An 18,764-nucleotide genomic window follows, 5' to 3' on the forward strand; every position below is an offset into this window, starting at 1 on the left:
TAAGTGCTGTTGAGTTGGTTCTGACCCATAGTGACCCTATGTAGGGTTTGTGAGGAGCAGCTGGTAAGTTTGAACTGCCAACCTTGTAGTCCCAGTTAAAATTTCTTTCACATCTTGTTTGACCATGGCAATGACAGATTGAGCCAAGAAATTCCATGGAAGATAAATAATCAAAGTTCTATTACTTCTCAGCTGCCTGCATAAGATTTAACACCTTCATGAAAAATAGTTTTAAGATTGTAGTATGTTTGGCATTGTGATACAATTTCTTAACAGTTCTAAGGGATGTGAAACAGAAAGACTTTTCAAGTTAAGTTTAAAATAGAAAATAAATCAAATTATCAGGATAGTTCTGATAACAAACAACAAAATTAAGTTTTATAAATAAACAAGAACAAGTTATTTCTCAAAAACATATGCTTGATTTTTTTCTGCCTCATCATCGCTGTTAAGTTTTGTTGAGTTGGTTCTTACTCACAGCAACCCTATATAGGATTTCCAAGGAGTGGCTAGTGACTTTGAATCACCGACCATGCAGTTCAAACCGACTTTGTGGTCCAGTGCTTATCCTACGATGTCTATTTGCTTTGAATTAAATCATCAGTTAATTGATTAGTTGTTTCTCTGCAAATTGCCTGAGTTGTTGTTAAGTGCTGCCCACTTGGTTCTAACTCATAGTCACCCTGTATAGAGTTTCTAAGGAACGGCTGGTGAGTTTGAGCCACTGACATTGTGGTTCAAACCGACCTTCTGGTCTTTATCCTATAGCGCCACAAGGGTTGACAAATACAAACATTTTTAACGTATTTAGAATTTATTGCTAACCTTCAGAAGAGTTGTAGCACTTTATATTCCTACCAGTAAAATGCGAGGATATCCTCAAGTCCCCTGTGCTAAAGCTGAGCATATTACTTTGTGAAATTCAGTCCTGTAATAATGTTGGTATATGAGTAAATGATTATATAGACACATAGCTAAACAGGTATGGGAAGAAGAGTGGCAGTACACCCACAAATATATATATATATATGTTTGATAGAAGGTTATTTGTACATGGGTATTTATAAGAGAAGCACTGGACTGGTAACTGCAAGGTTGGTAGTTCAAATCCACCTGCTTCTTTCAGAAACCCTATACAGGGTCTCTATGAGTAGGAACTGACTCAATGGCACAAAACAGCAACATTTACCTTTGCTGCAAGTATAGCAATGAATGTGGTATCTCCTCCTCGTGAACCAAGTTCCTATGTCCAGGCCAGTCCCCGACAGATGGACAGTTCTGGAGTCCTGGTGTGGTGCTGTGGGCTAATGTGTCAGACTGCAAAGTTGTTTGAACTGCAATGTTGGTAGTTCAAACTCACCAGCTGCTCTTTGTAAACCCTACATAGGGTCACTATGAGTTGGAATCGACTCTACGGCACTTAACATTATTATCAATGGACAGTTCTATGGAGGGAGTTTTTTCTTCAGTTCCCTCAGTATTTCTCAAGCTGAGGGAACTGAAGAAAAACTTCAAGGCTCACTTGAAATATTGAAGGATTCTATGGGTAAAATATTGAATGATGTAGTTATTTAGAAAACAAAACATATATTTGCTTTTACTGGGAGTTTTAATGCTCATTTAATCAGATAACTTTTTTCTGCTCATTGAAATTTTAACGGCTTTTTAGATGAAATTTTTTTTAATGCTCTGTTCATTTATCTATTGGTGCGTATATCTTTTTCTTATTGCTTTATAAAAACTATTTATGGAGGCTTCATGTGACACTGTAGGATATGCATTAGAGGGTTAACCACAAGATAGATAAGTCACTTCCTGGAAACCCTACACAGGGTCATTATGATTTGAAATTGTATAGACAGCATTTAACAATATTTATGGCACACTCAGATGCTAACTAAATGGTCAGCAGTTCAAACCCACCAGCAGCTCAATGAGAAAAAGTACAGCAGTTGATTTCTATAAAGCTTTATAGTTTTGGAAACGATACGGAGCAGTCTACTTTGTCCTATTGAGTTTCTATAAGTTACAATCAACTCAAAAGCAGCAAGCTTTTTATATATTAAAAAATAAACCTTTATAATTTATTGCTTGCTTTTTAAAATACAGTGTTTTAAACTGTAAATGTTTTGCATTTTGTATAGTGAAAAAAGTCAGTCCTTTCCTTTGAATATTACAATTAAAAGCATTTTAATAAACATTTTACTCCTTGTCTAGTTGGTTTTTATTCATAGCGACCTTGTGTAGGGTTTCTGAGGAGCTGTTGATGAGTTTCAAACCGAACTTGCAGTCCAGTGCTTATTCTATAGAGCCACACCAGGACTCTATTTCACTCCTAGATACTAGAAAACCGAGTGCTTAAAATGAATCCAAAGTCTTTATAGTTGTATATTTTACATTTCACACAATCCATCTGAAATTTGTTTTTGCCTTTAGGATGAGGTATGATTTTAACTTTATTTTTTTCACAAAGTAAGCCATTTTTTCCAGTCCTTTATATTGGATTGCTCTCATTGATTTATGACATTCTCTGTCAGCTATTTGGATCTATTTATCTGTAGGCATTTTTTGAATGTGTTCTAACACCACACTGCCATGCAATATAAGTTGTTGTTAAGTGCTGTCGAGTTGATTCTGACCAATAGCAACCTTGTATAGAGTTTCAAGGAGCAGCTGGTGAGCTTGAACCACTGACCTTGCAGTTCAAATGACTTTGCAGTCTGACGCATTAGCCCACAGCAGCAATATAGATCTTACTTATTTTATCACTTTATTGGCAATAGTAAAATGAAGTGACAAAAAATCCTGAGCAAAATTACTCAATTGCTAGGTAACCCGTTTGTACATTTTTTTCATCTGTACAAGGGGGAGAATAATATCTAGAGAACATTATGGTTGACTCCTCATATTGATTGCAACCTAATCCTTTGTTGTTGCTATTGTTAAATGCTGATGAGTCGCTTCCAAGTCATAGCGACCCTGTATAGAGTTTCTGAGGAATGGCTGGTGAATTTGACCCACCGACCTTGTGGTTCAAACTAACCTTGTGTCTGAGTGCTTATCCTACAGCATCACACCAGGACCCCACCCCCTTAGTGGCCAATTATGTTATTCTTGTCACACTTTACAGAGATTGGTTTAGATAAGGGTCTAAATTAATCTGAAGGTGTCCTGGTAGCTAGTGGGTTGTGCATTGGGCTGCCAATCACAAGGTCAACAGCTGAAATCTACCAGCCACTTCACAGGAGAAAGATGAGGTTTTCTGCTCCTGTAAAGATTTACAGCCTCAGAAGCCTTATATAGGGTCGCTATGAGTTGGAACTGACTCCAGGGCACACAACCACCACCACCACCACCAAACCAATTTAAGCCCTTAAAGACTTCTTACAAGTCTTGCTCAAGAATTTAAGACACTTCTTTCCTTTTAACAGGTATGCAGAGGTAGTTTCATTCTCTCTCTATACTCCCTTCTTACACATGAACAAGGACATCTATTGGCCTGTTTACTGCTGGCAAACATCTTGAAATTATGAGATAAACCAGCCTGAGTACTGATGTTGACTCAAAGAGAGAGCAGAAGTAGAGAAAAATAACAAGTGTGGAGTCTGAAGCCCTAGTAGCACTTTGCCTATAGTTAGTACTACCTCTAGAATTGCAGTTATATAAATAAGTGAAATTATTCATAGTATTAGCTAGTTTGAGTCAGGTTATTACTACTTGAAACTGAAACCATCCTGACTGAGACAAATTATGTACTAAAAGTGAATGTGAGACTCAACTTAGAATATGATTTCAAAGTATGCTAGGATATTACCAGGAATATAACAGTATGTGGTTGACATTATTAAGATGCTGTTAGATATAAAAATGTTACTGGCATTATGAATATGTTAGTTGTTCAAGCATTGGTTTTAATCTATATATAAATAGGAGTCCTGGTGTGACCCTGTAGGGTAAGCACTGGACTGGTTGGTACTTCAACCAACTAACTGGTGGTTCAAACCCACCAGTCATTCCTTGGAAACCCTATACAGGGTCACTATGAGCATTAACCCACTTCACAGCATTTAACAACAACATGTATATGTAATACCAAAAAAACTAAAGTTCTAACCCATTACAGTCATATGAATTCAGACTCCTTTTGACCCTAAAGGACACAGTAGAAGTGCCCCATAGTGTTTCTAAGGTTGTAAATCTTTATGAAAGCATACTGCCATATCTATCTCCTACACAGTGGCTGGTGGGTTCAAACCACCTACCTTTTGGTTAGTAGTTGAGCACTTCAAGCATTGCAACACCAGGGTTCCTTTGAATATGTAATATTTGATATAAAATGCATATTATGAATAACATGTGACATTGCATATTGAATACTTTATAAAAATTGACAAACTAGAAACAAACTGGTGGTGATGGTTATATGCGGTGGAGTTGGTTCTGACTCATAGGGACCCTATATAGGGTTTCTGAGGCTATACAACTTTACAGGAGCAAAAAATCCTCATATTTCTCCTGAAGAGAGGCTGGTAGACTCAAACTGCTGACTTCTCAGCAGGCCAGCTCCTAAGCCACTAAGTTGCCAGGTCTCTTTTCTTAAGAGATTAACTAGGGAGAGATAAAGTTAAGATAACTTATTAAAATTTTGTTTTGTTTTGTTCATTTATTTATATTACAGAAAATCCTTTGTTCTCACTGACATTTTGGATGTATTTATTATATAAAATTTGGAACAGCTTGATTTAAAGAAAAGTCACAACTCATCTTTGAGTTTAATAACTCTTCTAAGTATTCTTTAAGGAGACTGCTAGGAAGAATCTATAATATATCAAGATTTTCATGGTTACTCCCAACTTAATCTAGATATTATAAAATTTTTATTCTTTAAAGTAATATCTATACATTTATTTAGCCTCACATATGAGGGAACTTCAGAAAATTGTGTGAAAATGTAATTGAAAGATAATGGCATTTTTCCATGAACTTTATGAAGCTACAGTTGACTGTAATATACTGCAGCAATGTAGATGAATTAAGGCTTATGTTTGACCCTCTGCATTGTTGAAACCACACATTGCCCTCAGCCAGCATGACACATCTTTTGTGAAATGTTGACAAATTTAGAATGTTAGTATCAAAAATATATAAAATATTAGGTGTTAGTATATAAAATGTAGTGGTTACGAATCGGGCTGCGAACCTAAAGGTCAGTGGTTCGAAACTACCAGCTGCTCCGCGGGAGAAAGATGAGGCTTTCTACTCCCGTAAGGATTTACACCCTCGGAAACCCTGTACAGGGTCGCTATGGGTCGGAACCGACTCGACGGCACGTAACAACAACAACAACAACAGTATATAAAATATTAGTGAGTTGCTTTCTTCTTTTTTAAGATAAAGAAGTATAAACTTTCATTTTCTTGCCACATAGCCAGGTAGCCTATCTCTTTTGGTCTGTGAACACCCCACTTCGGAATCCATTGGTTAGACTTCAATATTGAACTGCTAAAACAAACAAAGAGAAATTAAAGCCTATATTTGAATCTGATTTTCTTTTTCAAAACAGCCACCATGAGATAATATATTAAAACAATTTAAAATCAATCCTGAGTAATAGACTATTCAATTGATAAACCATTATGAATGCAGTTGCTCTTGTTATTATGTTGTTCTTAAGTGCTATTGACACGGTTTTGACTCATAGTGACCCTGTATACTGTTTCCGAGGAGCAGCTAGTGGGTTTGGACTGCCAACCTTATAGTTTACACAGTCTAGTGCTGATCCTACAGCACCACACCTGGAGTCCTGGTTATTATTGTTGTTGTTAAGTGCCAATGAGTCGGTTTGGACTTTTAGTGGCCCTGTGTAGAGGATAGGGTTTCCTAGGAGCAGCTGGTGAGCTTGAACCACCACCTTTTGGTTCAAACCAACCTTGCAGCCCAGCACATTAACCCACAGCGCCACACCAGGACTTCCCTTGTTATTATGGTAGTTATGTGCTGTGGAGTTGGTTCTGACTCATAGTGATGCTGTACAGGGTTGGTTTCCGAGGACGTAAATTTTTACAGGAGCAGAAAGCCTCATCTTTCTCCCATGGAACAGCTGGTAGTTTCGAACTGCTGACTTTGCAGCTCACAGCCTGATTCGTAACCACTACGCTACCAGAGCTCCTTTGTTATTATAGCCATGGTATATTTATTGAAAACCTTGTAATCACAGTCACAAGCATAAGACGATAATAATTGAAAAGGTAGAAAAGCAATGTTAAATTAAGCTTCTATAGGTTTGCTAGGGGTTGCTATGAATTGGAATCGACTCTACAGTAGTGAATTGAATTTTTTGGTTCTGCTCCTTAGGGGCTAGAGGTCTGGTATGATGCTGTAGGATAAAGACTAGACTGCTAACTACAAGGTCAGCAGTTCAAACTCACCTTGGAAATCCTATACAATGTCAAAACTGACTTGAAAGCACTTATTAACAACAACATTTAGGGAATAGAGTAACAAAACTGTAGAAAGAGTTGCCTTAAATTCTTTCTACATCAACAGAGAATTCATATTATCATTTATTTCTAGAATAAATAGCTGAAAAAAAAATTCAGCTGGTTTTAAAAGTTAAGGAAAAATACGAGTTACATCCAGGTAGTCTGAACTCTTGGGAAGTAAACTGTACAAAACACCAAAATTGTATTTCTTTCTAAATATTAAAAACAAGCAAAGCAAACAAAAATCAATTGGAGTCCTGGTGTGGTGCTGTGGGTTAATGCACTGGGTAGCAAGGCTGGTTTGAACCTCAAGGCAATGGTTCAAGCTCACCAGCTGCTTCTCGGAAACCCTATACAGCGTTGTTATGAGTTGGAACTGACTCGAAGGCACTTAACAACATTAACATCAGGTTGATTGATGGTAATGCTGGTTGTGTGCAGTCACGTCAGTTTGAACTCAAAGTGACACCATATAGGGTTTCTGAGGCTGTAAATCTTTACAGGAACAAAGAAGCCTCATCTTTTTCTTGAAAGATGCTCAAACGTGTAACCCACTGTGCTACCAGAGCTCCTTGTCAAGTTGAATTGACCCTCGAAAATTAGTCTTTTCTATTGGATTTTAATAATTCTGGTTGGAAATTGTCCTGATGTGATGCTGTGGGATAATGCACTGGACTGCAAGGTTCAAGTCACCAGTCGCTCCTTGGAAACCCTATACAGGGTCCCTATAAGTCGGAACTGACTGATGGTACTTAACAACAACAACAACAATTATGTATGAAGGAGTCTGGGTGTGGTGCTGTAGGATAAACACTGAACTTTAAGGTCAGCGGTTCAAACTCACCAGCTGCTCCTCGGAAACCCTGTATAGGGTCACTAGGAGTCAGAACTAAGTTGACTGCACTTAACAACAACAACATTAGGTATGAAAGGAGTCCTGGTGATTTGGTGGGCTAATCACTTGACTGTTAACCTAAAGGTGAGAGTTTCAAACCCACCAGTCACTCTTTGGGAGAAAGATAAGTCTGTCTTATCCCATAAAGATTTACAGCCTGGCAAACCCTTGGAAACCTTCTGTCCTACAGAATTGCTATAGTTGGTATCGACTTAATCGCAGTGGATTTGTATGAGGTATGAAGTCCATTTGCCACATCCTTAATTGACTCCACACAACTGCCTAACTGAGACAGATTGTCATTTCTTATTATATACCAAGGTCAACTGGAAATGCCTTTAATACTATCCTTTTCTCCCATCCAAATATGTTACTGAACTGAGTCCTATGCTTTTTGTCTTGCAGTATATTGCCTTAGGATGCAGTTCATAGAACTCCTGAAGTGAAAATGATTGCTTAATAAAAATAAGTCGATTCTGTCAAGTTGATTCTGACTCATGGAGACTACGTGTGTGTCAGAGTAGAACTGTTCTCCATAGAAATTTCAATGGATGAAAACCACCATTGAAAATTTGCATGTAGAACACCAGATCTTTCTTCAAAGGTGCCTCTGTGTGGACTTTAACCTCTAACCTTTTAGGTAGTAGCTGAGTCCTTTAACTATTTTCACCACCTTCCTGTCCATGAGATGGACCTAGGAATACTTCTCTGGCGATGACATTATCTGCTATATATGGACCAACTTTCCATTAATTAAGATTAAGGAGGGGCCATGAGAGGTGTGGGAATGAGAGTCATCTCTCTATTAAATAGTTCCAAAAACTACCCAACATTTAGAGTCATTAGAAACAGCAGGTCTTTGGTTCACTACCCATATGTAAAAAGGCCACTGGAACAGATAAGAAATTCTACCTTGTACTTTGAATCTTGGAAGAGGTCTTGAGAATGACATACCACATATCTTTATATATACCATTTTATAATAACTAGTTCCTTATCCCCAGAAGCTAATTTCCTTTTTATTTAGCAAAGAACATATTCTAGGAACTTAGCAAAGGGCATGCTATAATATTAAGAATTCTGTAATTAATGTTGGCCAGGATTTGAATTTAAATCCTTTACTTTTCAGGGTCTAATTAAAGTCAGACATTATTATGACTAAAATGAGTCATTTTCCTGGCCAACCGTATATTAATAGTTTAATGTGTAAGGATTTATGTTAAAAGTTTGAAACATATTTGGAATAATGTGTTTTCCTTTGAAGTAAGGAAGAGTGAAAATTTATCTGGCCTTAACATAAAAGGAAATCACCTTTTATTAAAGTGGTTTTATTGGGGCATATATTATTTTTATCTCTTTACAATTTTCAGTAGTTCTAATATACTACAAGGTTGTAAATATAATTATAGACACCATACCAAGATAAGCCCTATAATTTAGTTCTAAATTGGGTAAAATTTTTGTTACATTGAATTTTTGGGGGGATATTGTTAATATTTACAAAAGCTTAACTGCAAAACAGTTGATATAGTATAATTGTATACTCAGATGCTTAATTAAAGTTTTGTTTGGGTTTTATAAGGTAGTCTAACATATGTTCTAGAAAGTAACTTATAAGAAAATAACCATCTATTGAGGTTTACAATAAACTTTAGAAAGCAAATATTGTTCATTTTCTGTCAATCACTTTTTCCATAAGTATAAAATATATGTTAATAGCAGTAAAACCTTGGATTTCTGTATCAACTTACTCCTTAATAAGTCAATTAGTATTCTTTGCTATACATTAATTATAAATTTCAAACTTATGAATAAATGTTAATATACTTATGACAATTGCATCATTTCTGAAATCTATAAACTGTTGTCATTAAGTGTCCTCCAGTTGGTCCTGACCAATAGTGATACTGTACAGGATTTCTGAGGCTGTATAAATCTTTGCAGGATCAGAAAGCCTCATCTTTCTCCTGTGGGCTAGTGGGCTTGAACTACTGGCCTTGTGGTTCATAGTCCAGTGTTTCTTGTATGGAGCCACTATGTGCTAGAAACTATAGAAATTATAGAAACATCAAAGGTTTAACAACATATTGTTGCACAAAAAATATTCTTCAAATTTAACAAGTAGAAACACATTTATTGCATTATTTAAAACCCAGCTATTACTGAATAAAATCATTAGGAATTAAAAAAAAACACTTAGAAATGCTACAAAGTGTCTTCAATTTTTGTGTAAAATACAAATGTTTTCATGTCTGTTCAAACTTATGATTTTGTTTTATCCTCCTTCTTCCCTGATATAAGAAGATAGGATCACATTCTTATACTTTTTCTTCTGTTTTGTCAAAATAGAAAGCACTGAACTTAAGAAGTCAAGTAAGAAAAGAAAAGAACAAAGCTAAGGGCCAAGGTACTGAAAAGAAGGTTGAATATATTTCCTCTAATACCAATGCTTTCTGAAGTTGGCCTCATCAATGTCTTGTTTAGAAATAGTATAATTATAACTTTATAATCTGAAAACAGACAAATGGCCTATTAATGTCTGGTAGTGTATAACTTTCTCAGATTAAGACCTAGAGCTCTGAAAGGAATGTCTGAGTACTCAGAAATGTTCAATTTAGGATTGAATTTTGACATTCACCCCCAGAAAATTCTGAAAGTTGGATTTCTTGAAATTTACTATGATTGATTTCAGCAGCACAAGGGTTAATTTTCCTTTCAACTTGTCCTGGATTCTTCTTGATATTGTTAAGTGCCTTCGAATCTATTTGGACTCACAGCAATCCTGTATGGGGTTTTCAAGGAATGGCTGGCGAATTTGAGCCACCAACTTTGCAGTCTAAATTGACCTTGTAGTCCATTGCATTATCCAACAGTGCCACACCAGGACTCTTCTTAGGAGCTGCAAAATAATATCCCCCAATCCCCAATAAGTTATTCAAAGCAGCATAAGTTAGAGCTCAAGTTTTCTTGTTGAAGAACTTATCATTACTCAAACCATAAGGAAATCTACTGCTCTGCTTCTCCCTCTACCCCATACTCCCAAAGAGAGATAAAAATGGAAGATTTAGAAAGCAAACTACAGTGTATGAAGTATGTGTGTGTGTGTGTATTTTTTTAAAACCTAACACTTTGTCTTATTTGCATGAGCTCAAATCGCTTTCAACTTAATGCCAGAGAAAAAGGCAACATTCCCTGAGATGACTTGCTGAAAAGCTCACTGTATTTGTTTGATAATGGATTTTAGTTCATTGTCATGTACTTCACTCTTCATCAGCAGGAGCACTTCAGGGAAAGAAACAGGCTTTTACCACATTGGAACAAAAGCTATATAAGAAAAAAAAAATCCTGAGTAGATGGAATATTATTTGCATTTTCACAAATAGTGCTTTTTAGCACAATTCATATTACTCCTTTGTGAACTAAAGTAAGCCAGATGTGTCTACAGCATGTTGCAAATGCAGAATCGGCTTTTTGTTTGTCAGACTCAGAGGTCCTAACCTTATGATATCTTTGTAGTTGTATATTCATTAGTTTTATTTCAGTTACTTATCAGTAGAGAAAAGAAGAATAAGGCACAATGTATTTAAGAGGACCATTGCATAGAAGACCAAATTAACTATTTTTATTTTCATGAGTGAAGATCAAATGGGTTTCAGGTATCTGAATGTTAATCTAGAGGTCTAGGTGGTAATATAAAATTTAAAAGCATAATGTGTATGCAGTAAAAATCATTTATCTCTGGCTATATTAAATAGTCTTTAATATCTATTTTTTTCTGAAGTGTCTCTCATGCAAAACAGAGCAATAAACTATTTGACATGATTTAAATGGAATTTTAGTTCTGAAAGGAAACTTTGAAACCATCTAATCTAACATCTTTATTTTACAAATCAGGAAACTGAAGTTCATGATATTGAAATTGTGAAGGGTGGTCTAGATGGGATTGAAAGTTGGGTTCCTGACCTTGAATCCCATGCTATCCATACATATCAGCATTTATTAAAATGTTTTAGTTGGACTGCAAGTTTGAATGGGTTTGATAAATTCAGGGTTCAGCACAGTGTCAAAGAAAAAAAATCTTACTATGCTAAGAATGAAAGAAAAGGAGTTTTACTAAAGAATAAAAACGTGCAAGCAGGATTGTTACAGCGTTATGTAAAAATATAAAACACTCTACTATTCAAGTGGAAAGGGATCTATATGTAGAACAAAAAATAGGTAGGGGGTTAATAATTGGTTACAGATAAGAACAACTTCTGCTTGAAGTCCTTTAAAATGTAAAGGCCTACCACTTGGCTGGGAGGAAATGAGTTACCACCTACATGAATGGCATTAGTCAATTTAGTTATATATGATTGTAGCCATGATACAATTTTCCCCCAGGGACAAATTGTTTACATCTTGACATATTCTTACTATGAATAAATGGCTTACGTATTGAGCTTTTGTTTCCTAGGAATGCATGTTGGCCTCGTCATTCTTATATCTGGCATGAGTACTTCCAATTTGTAACTTTTCTGTTTACATTTCCCCCTTTTGATCAAGCCTCCAGTAAAGGGCACTGATCATCCACAATTAAGTATCCTTTCTTTTGCAAGGATTTTGTTTGTTTTCTTGATGATCTTTGTTTAATAAATATATATTTTTTTCACCTTGTGAGAAATAGTTCTCAAGCTGGTCCATCTTCAGGAATAAGGAAACAAAGGGTCCAGGAAGTTTCTAATTGACTGAGACATAGATTGTTGGCTGATATAGCTGTGAGAACCCATTCACTGGGGGTATGTGTAAACAGGATAAATTAGGGAGGGAGGAGAGGAACCTGATTAAGAAGTAGAAACTTTAAAATAAGAATGCAACCATCAAAAGGAAATAGGCAACTTCCAGGAAGATTGTTCACCCCATAGAACTCAGTCAGTGAGAGACCAAGGGAGGGACTTTCAAGCTAGGAAATAGCACTTGCAAAACAGCCACGTGGTGAGTCTGCCTATCTTGTCTTCTGAGTTTGGCACCTAATTTTGCCAAATGGAATAATAAAGCCTCACTCTTGCTAAAATGATTACAGATTGGATTTCCTGAGCACTTGTGACAACTCATCAATGACCTCATACAGGATAAGGCGGTCCACCCCAGTTCTCCCTCCAGAGACCCACCAGGGTCCTAGTTGGGGGTTTATACAGACCCGCCAGTTACCAAGAGGAACCGAGGCAGTATCTGGGGTATCGACAATGGTTCTCACAACCATGCCAAGCTAGTAGGCCTCATCTTCAGGATGAGTAGGTTTTATGGGTATCATATTACTCAACAAGATCACATATGAGGAATGTTTATGATCAGGGTAGAATGATAGAGGTCTAAATTAGTGGTCTATAAAAAGGGAGGTGATTAAACAGCATCATTATTTGTGAAACTCGTGAAACCAGCATAAATTTATATGAAATGTCATGGTTTTAAAATACACCGTTTCATGGATGAAATGTACTGTCCTAAAGCAAAATAGCATTTTATCATTATAATAATAGAAACAATAAGAAATACAAAGAATCCCAAATAAAATAGCATTCCCCCACCATCTACCCCAAGAGGAACACCAATTACATATTATATCGGTTAAGAAGAGATACTATATGTTACATCTGATTAACATAGAGTATAACATTAACAGTGTTTTCATAATATAGACACAGCAATCAGATTTTATAATGTGAAGTTTCTTCCATGGGTTATAGTGAGAATGTCAAGGGTCATTATATTTTGGAATACTACCTTTCTCATCATTGCTATTTTAGTATTGATCTCTTGAAGCCCGTGAACATTGTCATTTAAGATTTAGAGCAGTTTCCATATATTTGGTCAATATTTCTACATGTGCATATAACATCTTCGAGTCCTATCTGAAGCATGAATACTGCTGCTTAAATGATCAAGTCAGTGGAACACCGATAAAGACCATAGAGTTATTAATATGTATACATTAGCTGGTAATGGGAGTTCAGTAAAAATATGCCCTGAATCCAGTTTAGAGCCAGAGTGAACTTTCAATTCAGTCTGGCGGGATCCAAGACCAAAAGTTGGTACTATGTAGCCAAAAGTTGCCGTTGTTGTTGTTGTTGTTAAGTGCTGTCGAGTCAGTTCCGACCCATAGCGACCCTGTACAGGGTTTCCGAGGATGTAAATCTTTACGGGAGTAGAAAGCCTCATCTTTCTCCCGCGGAGCAGCTGGTAGTTTCGAACTGCTGACCTTGCGGTTCACAGCCTGATTCGTAACCACTACACTACCAGAATTAGAGGCTATCAAAGAGATAACCTGAACACCATAGACAGTGGGTGGTGAACCAGTCAGTAGCTTGTAACATTATAATGGATGTACATTCAGACATTGGAAGCAATCCCATAAGTCTGGCGAAAGCTGGGTTATTAATATGACTGTGGTTAGATTTTTCCCAGAAACAGGGGGTAACTACTTTGCTTCCCTGCTTGGAGAGTTAACTGTACCACAGTTGTTGACATGGACCTATAACGTGACAAGTACTGTTTGTGAGTTTAAAAGATTCTTTAGCTAGCTCTTCTTGGTGGTGGTGTGCTGTGGAGTCAGTTCTGACCCATAGCAACTCTGCATAGGGTTTCTGAGGCTGTACATCTTTACGGGAAATGAAGCCTCATATTTCTCCCACAGAACATCTGGTAGTTTTGAACTTCTGACCTTGAGATTGGCAGCCCCACTCGTAACCACTACGATACCAGAGCTCCTTTAGCTCTTCTTGGGTGACTTTTTTAGTAATGATTATTTTAAGATTAATGATTAAGTTATGGCCTAGGTTTCATTCAGATCCAAAATTAGGCCATGTTTCAATAAAAAATATAGTAATAGTGATTTTCTGTAAAAATAAATTATGTTTTCATTGTATCCATAGATTAACAGAAACCCAATAAGATCCTTGTAATGGAGAAACCCACTAGGGAAGGCAAGACTAACTTGAAGTTGAGAGGGCACTACATATCCAACAATTATGGAAGCATACGTATCTGCCCAATCTAGAAAACATTATTGTTGCTGTTGTTAAGTTCTGTTGAGCTGGCTCTGACTCATTGCCATCCTGTATAGGGCTTCTTAGTAGTGGCTGGTGGTGGGTTTGAACCACTTACCTTGTGGTTAGCAGTCCTGTGCGTATCCTATAACACCACAACAGGACTCAAATAGAAGAGGCATAACTGTAACAAAGGCAAAAAGAAAGAAAGATCAAGAGTTGCATTTTCAGGCCTTGACCAGGGTATTGCATAATCATCTGCTTTAGAGATTGTCTGCTTTTGGCCACAGGGGCATTTAAATGTAACCTTCAAATCGCCAGTAGTTTGGCTAATCCAAAGAGGAATCTTACCCTTTTTGACTGTGGTATGTGGGTCCAAGGTGGTACTGTGGGTTAGGCAGTAGGTTGCTAACTGCAAGGTAAATGGTTCAAACACACCAGTCTATCTACCAGAGAAAGCTGAAGTTGTCTGCTACTGTAAAAATGTATAGTCTTGAAAACCCATAGAAGGTCACAAATAGAATCAACGAGACAGCAGTGGGTTTGATATGGATGCACATGGATTGGGGAGGAATATTTACTCTAGTCCTTCCAAAGAGTTTAACTAAGTCTTTTATTTGGTGTCTCTTTCAATATACATATTCTCCTGGATTGATGTTAGACAGATTTTGTTGTTACTGTTTAAATTAATGGTTTATTTTTATTTTTCAGACTAGCTGAGGAGTACAGAACAAACTGAAATATGTAGTTATAGTTCAAATGTTGCAAAGAAAGATTTGACCTATGTAAAGTGAAGATGATGTGGGGGCTCATTTTAATATTTACTTTTTCTTATTGGTAGCATCCAAATAATAAACGCAACACCCATTTTAATTTAATTTAGGATGAATGGTCAACTTCTTAAGCAGTCCTGATATGTAAAACTGAAAACACCTGAAATAGCTGTCAGAGCAGTCAACTGGCGGAGTGAGCACCAGGAATCTGGGAATCATGAAAATATAAAGGAAAAAAGCATTCATATGATGTCTGGAAGGAAAATAACTGCCACCATGTTCAGTCTGAGGTGGACACTATCCACGTCCCACTGATGAAAGCTGAGCTGCTCCTCCCCTCCTTGACATTAAAGAAAATTATTACTTTTATTAAAACTAACTGGAGGGAGAGATGCTCCTTTAGTTCTGTGTAAAGTGGATTTTGTGCCAAGTTCCTGCTCCTTCAGAAGGGTGCGCTGAAGGTCATTTATTGCTAACAAAGCCTGAGTAGCCTTCCCCCACTGTGAAGGCTGCTGGTTTGGCTGGAGGCCTTGTGAAGAAAGGGGTCAAGAGGCAGAGACAGTCTCGGTCACCTCCAGTGAGACCCAATCAATTTGGAGGAGAACAGAGGTTTTTTTCTGAGCTCCCTGGGAAGATGTCACCATACTTTGCCAACCAAACCCATAAAGCAGTCCAAAGCCCAAAGAGTCAGAGCCCCCAGGACCAGAAGAGCAGCTTCTGAGACAAACTGTCAAGTGGTCCAGTTGACATCAGGTGGGGCCCAAGTTCTTTAAAAGGAGGAGCAGAAGGAACTTGGGCAACAGTATGGAAGCAAGTGGCTGGCAAAGGCCATTGTTGCTGCTACCAGTTCCCAGTCTCTATTCTCAGGCCAACAGACATGAGCCTCTGAGGGACCAAGGGCAAAGGATATGCGGTGAACACTGGATGAATTTTATCACAGAAAACGTGAGACCTCTGCTGAGTCTGCATCTCCTGCACAAGGTGGACCCCTTTGAGACCTGGATGAGGTTCCTGAGAGCCGTTGGTGGTCCACAGACACTGTAGCATTGTTTCAGGTTACATTTGGGCTGCTGAGAAGAATGGACTTTATTGCCTGTTTGTCGATGCAATAAACAGGGATTTCTACATAGACAGAGGCTCTCTGGAGCTGAAGAATCACCACCCGTTGATGGCCTTGACGTCAGGAAAGAAAGAATATGGCGAGGGCAAAGGAGGTCTTCCCAGAACCTGCATGCATGCAGCTACACCACCGAGTTTGACTTGGTCACAGTGTGGTGAGCAGACCTGCTCGCTCACAGCCCCGTGACAGTCCCTCAGTGACACCGATGACAGAAAGCTGGGTTACGGGGAAATTTCCCAGCAAACGAGGCTGGAACCACGATTCTCAGTTCTGCTGGGTGGCCCAGTCCGTAAGCCACGAGAGATTCAGGAGAATGGACCCTGAGATCATAGTTTGGAAGGGCAGGCAGATCACCCCGTAGCAGCAGAGGTAGCAACCCTAGTCAGGAAAGGCCCCTAGAGAGAAAAAGGTCTAAGACGGTGTTGGAAACAGACAAGTAGGTGGCATATCAGGAGATGATTTTGAAAGTCTTTTTGAGCTCAGGAAATTGGAGGCAGATAACCCACAGCTCCTGCAGAGGGCTGCATGAGGAATCCAGTCCCACTGCCTAGCTGTCCCTCCATCCCTCCTGAGCAGCACTGTGCACTTCATTCATAAATGGTGTGGTATCCTTGTGGTTGATCTTTTTCTTACATGCTGGGCAGGTGTTGGAATTTTTAAGGGCATCTTAGAGGCACTGGCTGCAGAAGACTTGGCCACATTCAGTGGAAATGATGAGAGGTCTGTTCTGCACAATCTCTGAGTACCCGTCCACGCAGACAAGACAGTTAGTGCTGGAAGGCCTGAGTCCTACTGCACCATCCTCTCTGGTGTTTCTGGGCGGGGTCACATACATATCTTAGTCTCTGTAGGGGTCGTCATCATCACTGTTCACCACACAGCTGTTGGTGTGCTCCTATCGCCGCCTCCTCGCCATGGTCTGGGGCCGCCTCCTTTCTTCAACAGTCACAACAGGGTTGTTGTGGGTCAGGTCGACTTCCACAGGCTTCAAGGACTCACAGGTGAGGTCCATTATTTCATCTCCAGAACTTTCCACAAGTTCTATGGGTTCTGCTTCCACGGCCATCTCAGCTATGGAGGCAGCTTCTAGAAGTCGCTTTGGAGCTAGTCTAGTTTTATTGTTCCACCATGACGCTTTCCTCACAGTGGTCTATCCCGGCACCTCAGCCTCCAGGACAATCGGAGGAGAAAACATTAGAAACCTTGTTAAACAGATTTTGGGAGTCTAGTTTTTGTTTGTCAAAGGGTTCTCTAGCCTGTTAGAAATTTTCTTTAGAATGTTGGATTAAAGACAGGCAATATTTCAGTAACTCGGATTGAAGAACATTAGGGGTCTCTGAAGGTAACATAAAGAAGGACCATGGGTATTTCAGTAAATATTTCACAGGGTTAAGTTTATGAGATACAAATGGTATGGGCCTCATATGTGAAATAACTAAGGGAAAGACCTTAAACTCAACACCCACTGTCTCATAGAATTTCCAGGACTAATCTTTATGGAAGTTCTCTTGAAGAACAGGATGGGTTCAAATCACTAAGCTTTCAGTTAGCAGCTGAGTGTTTTAACAGCTGCACCACCTGAGGTCTTTGGAAGTCCAGGATAGATTTAAAGTTTCACAAAGTTTTATTATTTGGGTCTTTATTATTACTTTGGCTTTCTCTTCTAGATCAGAAGATTGAGGAAAATGATAAGGAAAATGTAGCCTTTGACATCTAGGAAAAATTCAGCATAATTTTTGGGTGACTTGATCACTGAAATTGTTTCCCTAATCACTACATAGAGTTTTTGGTGCTCCCCAGGTGAGTACGACATTTTCAAGAAGTTTCTTTGTTACAAAAACTAAAAGTAGCATGATGGAAAGGGACGGCTTCTACCCAATGTGAAAAGCTCCAAATCATTGTTAATTCATATTTATAACCATTTGAAGGTAGAAGTTGAATACAATCTAGCTGCCTTTCAAGCATAGGCCCAGAAAGTAAAGGGTATTGTCCAGGTTGGACTTCAGGGCAAAAAAGGCAATGGGTAGAAGTGTAGTGGTTATGAGTCGGGCTGCTAACCTCAAGGTCAGCAGTTCAAAACTAATAGCTGCTCTGCTGGAGAAAGATGAGGCTTTCTGCTCCCATAAAAATTTTTAGCCTCAAAAACCCTATGCAGAGTCACTATGAATTAGAACCAACTCCACAACACACCAACCACCACCACCAGTACCAGTGTTTAAGATCCCAATCATTTTATTTCCTCCTATGTGAGAATTTTCATGTAAGGCTCACATCGTGAGAATATGCAAGAAATTGGGTAAAAGTTTCTTATTAGGCCCAGTCTAAAATTTCACGACAGGATTTTGGTGACAGCTGCTTTTTCACATGTCTTGATTTTATCTTTTTGGACTAAATGGCTATTTGAAAAATTTTCTAAAGTGAGCCTGTATTAATTAATCAAGATTTGAATTATCAAAAGAAGATTTTGTG

At 38.2% G+C, this 18,764-nt stretch overlaps 1 pseudogene; it reads right to left on the reverse strand.

Annotated features, from left to right (window-relative positions):
* LOC102818673 overlaps nt 1-17,361 on the reverse strand; it is a 97,664-nt pseudogene extending 80,303 nt beyond the window's left edge.
* Between the last annotated feature and the right edge of the window lie 1,403 nt (nt 17,362-18,764).

This window comes from Chrysochloris asiatica, unplaced genomic scaffold (assembly GCF_000296735.1).
Source record: "Chrysochloris asiatica unplaced genomic scaffold, ChrAsi1.0 scaffold00135, whole genome shotgun sequence".
Lineage (NCBI taxonomy): Eukaryota > Metazoa > Chordata > Mammalia > Afrosoricida > Chrysochloridae > Chrysochloris > Chrysochloris asiatica.